Genomic DNA, 12,500 nt, shown 5'->3' with positions numbered 1-12,500 from the left:
TAATAATAATAGTAATAGTAATAATAATGATAACAATAACTATAAAAATTATAATAGCAATATCAATGGTACTACTACTACTACTACTACTACTACTACTACTACTACTACTACTATACTACTACTACTACTACTACTACTACTACTACTACTACTACTACTACTACTACTACTTCTACTACTACCACTACTACTATTAATACTACTAAGGAAAGATGAGGTGAAGGCAGTTATTAAGATGAAAGTAGGAAAGACACCTGGGTTGGATGGGTACCATGCGGAATGTCTAATGTTGAGTGTAGTTGGGAAAGCTTATGGGAGAGTTTTGATTGAGAGGATTAGGAGAGGAACAGAGGGAGTAACTGAGGAGGAACAGTTTGGGTTTAGGAGTGGTAGGAGTTTGGGAAGACACATGTGAGAGGAGAAAGCTGAATATAAATGTGGGCAAATGGAAGGGAATTAAATGTACAAGAAGTGATGGTAGGATTGATTTTGAAGAGCAAGAGTCTGAAAAAATGGAGAGCTTTAATTATCTGGAGTCACATATGGCTGTGAATGAGTGAATGGGTTGCAGGTAAATGTGAGGGAAATGATAGTTGTCTGGGGAGAATAAAATGTCTCATGAATAGGTACCTGGGATGAAGGCAGAAGTAAAGTCTGTATGAGAGTGATTGTCCTTCCGGTTCTGTATGGATCAAAGCCTCTGAATTTGAAGAAAGCAGAAAGGAAGAACATAAACGTGTTTGAGATGAAATGTTTAAGAAGTATGGTGGGGTTTTGAGGGTGGATAGGATGGGAAATGTGGTGGACAGGGATAGAGAGGGTCGTAAAGGAACCTGGTAGATAAAGTTGATCAAAGAATGAGCAAGGAAAGATTAACACAAAGAGTAAAGAAAACAGAAATAGATCTTAAAGGAAAGACCATAAATGAGGTGGATGGATGGGGTTGAAGTGAACGTAAGATTTTACTACTGGAAAATTATTTTGAAGAATCCTTTATACCAGTGGTTTCTTATTTTCATTTTTACCTCGGTCACTCCTCTTCCCTGTCAGGATCTTATCAATGGATCCCTGGAACAACAAAACAAAAAAACTCCCCCCCCCCCCCAAAAAAAAAAAAAAAAAAAAACACAGCTGTACTGGATGAGTGTGTTCTTTTATTTCACATGCCCTGGATTATTACACTGTTCAACCTGCTTGTGTATGAAAACAGGAGCTCAGCACGTTAGACTTTCAAATTTTGTTTGGGTACAGAAAAAAAAAACTCCCTTTGGACCGCTTGAAAATCTTTCGCGAACCTCCGGTTGGGAACCAGTTTTCGTTGTTGGTTTTTGTGATCCCATCATGCCCGGAAAATCATCCAGTTTGATATCACAGATCCTGTGAGTCCGCCCGAGCTTCGCCACAAAAGCGCTCGTGTCAGGTGTCTGGGAATTTCCAAAACTATGTCAGAAATCACGTAGACTTTGGTAGGTCACAACTCTGTGATATTCTTTAAAACTTGATTTATTTTTTCCATGCCGTTTCTTCCACTTTTTTAAGGTTCTTTTATACTACACCACCAGGAGTATGAGGAAGAGGACAAGGGGAGGAGTGTGAGGAGAGTAGAAGGAGAAAGGGAGGGAAAAGAAGGGAAGAGTGACAGAAAAAGATGGGGAAAAGGAGGAGAAGAAGGCGGAGAGGAGGGAGAGGAAAGGTATATGAGGAGGTGAGATGGAAGAGGAGGAAGAGGGGAAGAGGAGGTTGCGTATACAGATGGGCAGGATGAGAGGGAGGAGGAGGAAGAGGAGGATGACGAGATGATAAAAAGGAAAAGGAGGAGGAGAAAGGCGAGGAAGATGAGGTAAAGGTTTATAAGAATAGCCTTCACCCAGGCGCTGGTCCTCCCTGTTGTGTTGTTCCAAGTTTGATAAAGTACGCTGCAGCCGCTGGCCGCCTGTCCCTTTCCCACCTTTTATTCTCTCCCCTCGCTTCTCTCCCCTGTTCCTTCCCCCTCTGCTTCGTTTCCTTCTTCCTTATCTCTTTCCTCTTTTTCTCTCTGTTTCTTTTTCATCTGCCATGTCCGTATCCTCTCCCCTACTCCATTTCTCTTTCATTTTTCAGTCTTGTTCCCTCGTCTTTCCTATCTCCTGTGTTTTTCCTCTGTCCACCTCTCCCTGTTGTCTACCAAGGTTATACTCTTTGTTTACCTTTACGACTTATTCTTTGTATTAATTCACCGCCTTCAACTCTTCTTGTCTTTCTTTCAGGATGTGGCGGTGTAGTAGGTAACGTGTTCGACCGGCGACTTCCTGAAGTGAATGCTTTCGATTCCTGACCATTGAAAATCTATGCAGTATCGAGAGAAAGTCACTCCCGAGATTTTAACACCCACAGTAGAGGACTGAGTAAAATTGTTATGAGTCAGACAGAATAAAATCTGGAATAGTGTCATCCTAGTGAAGTGTTTAGATGAAATAGTACCACATCCGTACAGGAATCCTAACTTAAGGCGAACAAAATCACTTGGTGTAGCCAAAGCGAAAGTATCATCCTTAACACCTTCATCATGGCGTTCTGTCTAATGCTGAATAAAGTATTTTAGTATTAGACAGCACAGAAACTGTCAAAGTACCATGGGAGGGAAGGGCTGAAATACAAAATAATTTCTGAAAATGTAGATGGTAAAACAATAAATCAACGGGTGCCAAACTTTCTGGCAATATGGTCCTCTGGCTTACGCCTGCTCAATGTGCATATCTAGAATATAAAAGCTAAGTAGCAAACAATTAACTCATTAGTACCCAGAGGTCTCTCTCTGAACTGACTTAAATCGTCTGGTGTTAGCCAAAGCAAAATCTTAAAAGAGGACACTAACATTGAATAGGTTAACTAATCGAGACTTGTTGGTTTTATCCTGTCAGGTACCTTTAAGTTGAATAAAACGGTCTGGCATTAGTTAAAATTAAACCACAAAACAAGTCACTGCGCTGAACAGTGACTTAAATACATCGAAGCTCATATAATCATACATACATACATATATACATGCATATGCCAACGGCTTTTTCCCCCGTACGAGGGAGGTAGCCAAAGTCAAAGGGATAAATCCACTCCCACTCATTTCATCCCCACACACTCCACTCCCATTCACCACCCCTCCCTCCCTCTTATCTTGGCTCCTCCTGGATGAAGGGTCATCCCTGCATCTCGTCACCTGCCCTGGTTCAGAAGCAATGTAGCAAGACACAGCACATCCACAGCAAGGCCGCTTCATTTAATCGGCGACCACCCCTCTTCGTCCTCTCTTGCAGAAAAAGAAAAGATGGAGAGAAATCCCTTCGGGCGTCAAAATATCATTCACACATTCTCCCCCACCTCCACATCCACCGCCCACTCCCTTCCATGCACCTCAACATCATCCATACACAAGCCGTTGGTATACGTATGTTTAAATGATATTTTCGACGCAGCCCGAAGGGATTTCTCCCCGTCTTCTCTTTTTCTGCATGAGGGGACGGAGAGTGGGCGTCATCGATTAAATGAAGCGGCCTTGCTGTGTGTGTGTTGTGTCTTGCTACATTGCCTCTGACCCAGGGCAGTGGACGAGATGCAGGGATGACCCTTCATCCAGGAGGAGCCAAGATAAGAGGGAGGGAGAGGGGTGAATGGGATTGAAGTATGTGGGGATGGAATGGGTTGGAGTGGATTTTATATATTTGTTTTTTGGCTACCTCCTTTGTAAGGGGGAAAAAGCCTTTGGTATATGTATGTATGTATGTATGTATGTATGTATGTATGTATGTATAAAGGCACAAAAAACATCCTTACCTTTTCTTTAAACTTTCTCATATATATGCTTTACCACAAAAATCTAATCCACACAACTCTTGCCTGTCCTAAACCCACACTGTTCCTCACCGATAACTTCCTCTGTTTCTCTCCTAATCCTCTCAATCAAAACACTCCAATAAGCCTTCCCAACTACAGTCAACAAACTGATCCCTCTGAAACTACTACATTCAGTCTTGTCCCCTTTCCCCTTGCAAAGTGGAACTATACAGGTATTTCTCCAGTCCTCCGGCACTCTACCCTCTTTTAGAGAAACATTGAAAAACCTTACCAGTTAGTCCACCATCATTGTACCTCCCATTTTTAGACACTCCGCATGACGCCCATCCAACCCAGGTGCCTTACCTACTCTCATCATTTTAATAAGTGTTTCACATCATCTTTTATTATATCTCGTTCATTTTCCTTACCCAATACTGTCATTTTTAGCGCTTCCTACTGCAACTACCTTTCCCTTCCTATCCTCCTTCACATTTAGGAACTCCCTAAAATGCTTTGCCCATCTACCTCTTACTGCTGTCTCTTCCATTATCATCTCTCCACCTGCACCCTTTACGTTTTCTTGTCTACTTGATTCACCTCCTCTTCCTCTTAATTTCCTTCCAAAACATCTTTTTATTACTTTCAAAAATTTCTGTCAAACTCTTACCCCATTTCACATCTGCTCTCCTCTTTGCCTTCTTTATCTTATGCTATACTTCTCTTTTCTTTGTACTTCTCATAAGATTCTCTCTTCCTATTTTGTAACCAATCTGTGAATGCTCATTTCTTCTCTTTTACAACATTCTTTGCTTCCTCATCCCAGCACTTACTACCCTTCCTTCTATTTCCTCCCGTCCTCCTTCTTCCACACACTATCTTTGCACAACATGTGACTCCCTCCTTGAAACATTTCCATTCCTCCTCCACTCCTATTTCTTCTCTATCCTTCACTCCCTCCCACTCTTCTCTCAGCTTCTTCTTGTCTTCTCCTTTTCTTTCTCATATAACCATAAGGAAATTAAACAAATGTTCTTAAGAAATATGAATCTATGCTAAATTGTAACCCTGTGTTGGAAAGATGTAAAGATAATCGCATGACAACATGACATGAGAATGGCTGTAGGATCACAGCAGGAAACGGCTTCACGAAAACATTCTTTATTGGATCTCTCTCTTTTATCTCTAACATTTTCCTTCGTTTTCTTACCGTGCCTACCCACTTCGAGTCTTCTCCTTTCATAATACACTGCCAAACCCTCTTCACTCTTCCATCCTTTCCCTCCATTTTTTTTTCTAACTCGTCCCTTTTCTTCTCGATCCCTACGTCTAGTCAGCTAGTCTCCTTTTTGCGATTTCATTCATCCTCTTGGCGCTCGCACTTCACTGTCGGTGGTTTCCACTTTCTCATTAATGTCTTGCTGTCATTTGTTCTTTTCTGTACCTCCTTTAGTCTTTCCATTACTGGAATGTTTCTTGTTTATTTTTTTTTTATTTCTTACTGTGATTTACAACCTATATGGTTTTAGTTCTTTTAGATGTTCTTTGGTTTCATTAGATTTTGTAGCCACTGTATGACTTTGTTCTACTTTTGGGAGATTTGGCAGATGTTTGCCGATGCAACTTATCTCTCGAATCATTATTAAGCATTTACATCTCCTCTCATTTGCTTCCATTTCGTTCTCTTTTACTTTACACATTACATAAATATCTCTTATTCTATTTCATTTTCTCCTTACTGTTACATTTCTATTGTGTTGTAATCCCGAGGGACTTACGTCTATTAGTCTCAACGCAACAACGCACGCTAATCCATATCGTATACGTGCAACGCAATCTGAATAATTCTACTTTGTCCAGTATGGTTGAATGGTTGAATCATGGTGGGGGAAAAGAAGATATATATATATATATATATATATATATATATATATATATATATATATATATGTATATATATATATATATATATGTACATATATATACATATATATACAGTATATATATATATATGTATATATATATATATATATATATATATATATATATATATACATACATATATATATTCCAAAGTAAATGGTAAATCCCATTTCTTATTTTCAAAATTATGTAATGAAAAGAAAACAAAAGAAACAAAAATATTTACAAAGGCCTGTGCAAAATATAATCAGACGAAAACAAATGGAAGCAAATCCTTTAAAGGGGCGTCGTCTTCAGTAAAAATAAGCTAAACTTTACACCTACACGAAGGTAAGACATCGCAATTTTACAGGATGTACTTACGCTAAGACCCACGCCCAAAGGGATTACATCATTAGAAATAAAATTTCTTCCACAGTTACGAGCGGAGGGTGGGGGGTGGGTAGGGGGAAGGGGATAAGACCTTAATGAGAAATTGAAGAGCTAACGTGTATGGGGATAAGACCCAATCTAAATAATATGGCAGTGTCAGTGAAAGACAGCTGAGGCTCCAGCATCCATACTCTGAATGATCTTTGTTGGTTTCGAAGCCTTTATGTATAGTGAGGCGAGATTGCCAAATATACTTTGTCATCTTTTACGAAGCTCGTAATTAAGCTCTCAGGTGGCTTTGGTTGTGCGCAAAAGCAACCCCGAATAAAAAGACATTGACATCTCTTTCTGGCTAGGAACAATTGAACAGATATAGATATATACGGGAAATTATTATTAGATGAAAAAAGAGATTATCACGATTCAATGTTTGGGGCTAGAACATTGTAAGCGCACGTAGATCATATCATACAGAAATTCGCTCGTATTTTTCCACAAAAGCTATATAACATCAGATCCTGCCGAAATCGACCTAACGTTTAATTTTTTACAACGATATTTTGTATTTCATCGCATCATTTCACAAGGTTATCATGTAACATTCTGCTGATAGCAGGTAGCAAACACAGTCAAAATTTAATAATTATACATATTTATGAACATTAGTAAAAAGAGATGCTTATCAGTCAGGGGTCACTCTTTCTCGGAATAGAATCGTCAAAGATCCCCACAGCTTATTTGTTAATGTCTCGATATCTACAACTCTGTGGAGCGTTGGATTCGAGCTCGCGTCACACTACTTGGTTATGGGCTTGAACTCCGATGAATTATCTGCCATGAGAGTCCGAACACACAGGGCAAAAATGACGGCTTTGGTCACAAATACTGTAACTATCTCCAGTCGTAAGGTCTTTCTTACATAGAGTAACTTGGCTGAAACTCCACTTATTTTCTTTTCCCTTTCTATCTCCTTTTGTCCCAAGGTTTCCCCAAATTAAATAGAATTTCCTGGCATTAGCTAGACCATAATCATTAAAAGTACCAAATATTACCCAGTGCACCAAAAGAAATTACTTTTTCTTTGTTGGGTTCGATGTCGATCTACGTTCCGTTTTCTATAATTACAAAATTACTCCTTCTCGTGGCTTCATTATATTTTAGATCAAAGAAAAAAGAGGGGGAGAGAGTTCCCAGGAGTCGAGGAAATTTGACTTTAGATTTAAGAACTAACCAATGAAAAGCATTTGATCAAGTTCTTTCTAAATCAAATTTCCATATGGGGTAGACTACAGATATTTATGAAGTCAATATTCTAAGGAGTTTAGTAACATTCCTACTGATGAAATTCACGCACCATTCGTTAAGTGCTGAAGATTCGACAAAAAAAAAAAAAAAAATGCTAACCACTTTTAACATGTATCTCTCTATTCTGCTACCCTCTTTAAATCTCTTACCTTTGTGGTGCAATAATGTCCACAAAATAGTAAATATTCTTAATCTAAATTAAATGGCGTACGTATAGACCCTCTGGATGAGAGCATAACAATTCATTAACTATAATTCATACGTGATACTCCCTATTATTCTAAATTCTTTCCTTTCAGTAAGATCTCCAAATGAAAATAAAGAGTAAATACATAAAAAATCAAATCTTTCAGTCCAATAACCTCAGTATACTTCAAAGTTACTGGTTAAATAATATAATTAAATGGCGTACGTATAGACCCTCTGGATGAGAGCATAACAATTCATTAACTATAATTCATACGTGATACTCCCTACTATTCTCAATTCTTTCCTTTCAGTAAGATCTCCAAATGAAAATAAAGAGTAAATACATAAAAAATCAAATCTTTCAGGCCAATAACCTCAGTATGCCTCAAAGTTACTGGTTAAATAATTAAATGGCGTACGTATAGACATTTTGGCTGAGAGCATGACAATTCATTAACTATAATTCATACGTGGTACTCCCTACAAATCTAAATCCTTTCCTTTCAGTAAGATCTCCATATGAAAACAAAGAGTAAATAAATAGAAAATAAAATCTTTTAGGCCAATAACCTCAATATTCTTTAAAGTTACTGGAAAATGACATGGACTCAATATCCTCGAAATAGTCAAAATAGGGGATAATGAAGATTAAAAGCCAATAATAAAATTCCTCAAATTTGTATATTTCAGATAGAGTTTAGCTTGGAAGGAAATATGCATATACTCGTAAAAATGAGCAATGTTGACATCTGCGCATGCAAACGAAATGAAAAGTAAGACCGAGGTTACAGAAGCGCTGATATATATATATTTTTGGAACAAACGTAGAGACTGAACAACTGCACATCAGGCTTAATAACCCCCTTATGGGTCGATAGCCTTTAAAAAAACGAAAAAAACAAGAAAAAAAAACAAGAAAAAAAAAAAAACTTTGGAGCCTATCTTACCAAAATAACTAACCAAGGCCCAGTAAAAATTTGCATCTGAGCCTATTCTGGTTATTCTCATGAATGTAAGATTCTATTGTCCATTTTGCTGATAACCATTTTTCGGTAATGGAACAACTTGCCACTTCTGATATTGTTGCCATTATTGGTATCTTATTACTGTTCGCCTTCCTGTTATTATAATCACGCACAAACACATACGCACAAACACATACGCACACACTCACACACACACGCACACACACACACACACACACACACACACACACACACACACACACACACACACACACACACACACACACACACACACACACACACACACACACACACACACACCCGTACACACACACACACACACACACACACACACACACACACACACTCAAATCACACGCGAGCACACACACACACACACACACACACACACACACACACACACACGCATACATGCATACACACACGCACACTCACATACACACACACGCACGCACATACACGCACACACACACACACACACACACACACACACACACACACACACACACACACACACACACACACACACACACACACGCACGCACACACACACACACACACACACACACACACACACGCACACACACACACACACACACACACACACACACACACACACACACACACACACACACACACACACACACACACACACACACACACACACACACACACACATACACACACACGCACGCACACACACACACACACACACACACACACACACGCACACACACACACACACACACACACACACACACACACACACACACACACACACACACACACACACACACACACACACACACACACACACACACACACACACACACACACACACACACACACACACATTCACACTCACGAGCATGGACATAAACATACACGCACAAACACAAACACTGCATCTGTCATCGTTAAAGGAATAAAGAGGAAGAGGTGACTTGATCGCAGCCTTCAAATCACTGAAGGTTTGTGGACATAATTGACAGAGGCTCGTCTGGTTCAGGACGTTAGGGCATTACGAGGACCACATGTCTGAAGGGTGTAAATAAGTACTTTTTTCTGTAGAGATGTGTAAATAGTCTAGAAGATATAACCCAAGATGAAACCGTACGTTTTATGATTCACGTCATGAATCATGAATGCGTCACCCAGTTTTCCCATATACAGGCAGGACATTCCATTGTCGACAGAACCTCACTACCTAAGCATTACATGACCAAATGCTTACCAAGTCTTGACCGATGCAATACTGGGTCTCAAGAATGAATAGCGTTGGCCACTGCTAATGTAACCATTGAAACCTGTCATGGGATTCAGGCGTATGTGTGGTAAAGTGGTACCGTGGGCTCTGAGTCTCCTTTATTTGTGAATAATGGTTGTGGCGGAGCTAGGAATTTAATCGCGAACTAGGGGAGGACAGATTTCCTTATTTTCAGAAGTGGATGCGCTGTGCTCGTAGTGTATGACTCATTCCCTCAGGGGTCACCGCCTATCTGAGAGCCACCTCCAGCCCAAACAACCTTCTGCTTGCTGGGCCGCCCAAGCCGCTTGGGCGCCCGGGCAATCATCTCCCAGAGTAGCAACCACGTGACCCAACCTACGTAGCGTGGGGGCGGAGCCAACATGGCTTGGGTCACACTTGCTGCTTGGCGGCCACAGTGCCAACCGCGGCGCGCTTGGTGTACACATGGCTAGACAGACGGACGAATCCAGCGTGGTGTACACATGGCGAGACAGAGGCACAAAGCAAGGAAAAGCGCGCCAACTCACCACATATGCATCCACAACGCCAAGATCTCAGGGCCCTCGTAGTACAAATGTATGATAGAAAAAGTACTGTACATCGGACTTTCATTAAACCCGTTAATCTTCCTGACACATAGTCCAACACTGATACTGTATGATAGTTGCAGAATAAGAGACAGACCCCACGAACGTAGCTCCTGTCCTGTTTACTGCAACAAGGTAAATATGATCAGGTAAATACACACGTACACACACATGCATATTCAAAGACATAAACACATAACACATACGTTTTATCTGAAACGCAAAATTTGGATTTCTGATCTTAAACTAGTTCTCTTAGGATGTCAGCTATTCCTTTAATTTGTTGAATATTCAAATTAGATCTATGAACAATACGAAGGTACATCACAAACTATCCTTTCTTTTTTTAAGTTCACACACTTTGGATTCGGACTAAAGAAATCTATCTAACCAGTTGTTGCCTATTACAACTCCTATAGCTGAACTATTATGGAAACCCTCTTTGATTAAAAAATAATAATAATGAAAATAAGAGAACAAACCATTTATGTGTTTTTCAAAAATAAACAAACGCGGACACGTCTGATTACGATAGTTTGTTTTAGATAGATATTTGATTTTGTTGAAGTTCACACAAAGCCTAGTAACAAAGTAGACAGGATAGGACTCTTGATAAACGGTGAGCTCAACTCTGATAGGAACACCATAGCCAATCACTTCAACACCTTTTTCACAACCATTGCCACAAAACTAGTTAAATCCCTCCCTACAGGTTCTGGGAAGTTTGGGCTGAGGTACGTTCAGGAGTATTATAAGGACAAGTCCTCAAAGTGTTTCAAACTGCATAAGACCACTCAAAAAGAAGTGTTTAAATTACTGGCTAGCATAAGTGCCAATAAGGCTACAGGGTTAGATGACATTCCTGCGAGGTTTGTTAAGGATGGAGCCTCAATTATTACTCCCCCAATAACCCACATAATAAATTTGTCTATTGGTTCAGGATATATCCCAAGCGACATGAAAAGGGCTCGGGTAACACCTCTTTACAAGAAAAACGCAAAAACTGAGGCAGGTAACTACAGGCCTGTTTCAATTCTAGGTATTATTTCGAAGGCCTTGGAACGTACCGTATACAACCAGTTAGATACCTACCTCAGGGAACGTAATCTACTATACGGTATGCAATCTGGTTTTAGAACGAACTACTCAACAGACACCAGCTTAATATACCTTTACGATCTGATAAAACAGGAATGCGACAGAGGTAATTACACGGGTTTAGTCTTGTTGGATCTTCAAAAGGCATTTGATACAGTGGACCATGATATTCTATTAAAAAAACTTCAGGCATTAGGAGTGGCGAATATTGGCTGGTTCAAGTCCTACCTTACAGGTCGCAATCAACTAGTACAGGTAAATGAAGCCCGCTCAGATGACAGAGAGATAACTTGTGGTGTACCACAAGGTTCAATTCTAGGACCGCTGCTGTTCCTGATCTATATTAACGACATGCCAGGTGCGGTGAACTGTAAGTTACTGCTATTTGCAGACAACTCCGCTCTAATTGTCTCAGGTAGGGACCCGGTTGAAGTAGAGGAGAAACTGAGTGTCGAACTGTCATCGGTCCAGGACTGGCTCATAGATAATAGGCTGTCCTTACACCTCGGTAAAACGGAAAGTATTGTCTTCGCATCCAAACCCAACCTCAGGAAACGCAGCGATGTACAGATCAGATGTGGGGTTAATGTCTTAGAGTCAAAACAAGAAGTAACCTATCTTGGAATACCCTTAGATCAGTCCCTCTCAGGGAATGCTATAACAGATAAGATTGTTTCCAAGTGTTCACATAAAGTCAAATTTTTGTACAGAAAAGCCAGAAATTTTGATCTGGAAACAAAGAAGCTTCTGGTCTCAGCCCGGTTACAACATCACTTCGATTACGCTTGTAGCTCTTGGTACAGTAGTCTGAGCAGAAAACACCAGTCCCGGCTACAGGTTACACAGAATAAGATAATTAAATTCATACTAAACCTACCTCAACGTAGTCATATTGGTATTGAAGAATTTAGCAAGGTAGGAATGTTACCAGTAAAATATCGTGTCCAGCAGCTGAAACTAAACCAGGTTTACAATGTCATT

Source organism: Oratosquilla oratoria, chromosome 1 (assembly GCF_046742065.1).
Source record: "Oratosquilla oratoria isolate Oo_2021 chromosome 1, ASM4674206v1, whole genome shotgun sequence".
Classification (NCBI taxonomy): domain Eukaryota; kingdom Metazoa; phylum Arthropoda; class Malacostraca; order Stomatopoda; family Squillidae; genus Oratosquilla; species Oratosquilla oratoria.
Note: the sequence above shows the minus strand (reverse complement) of the source record.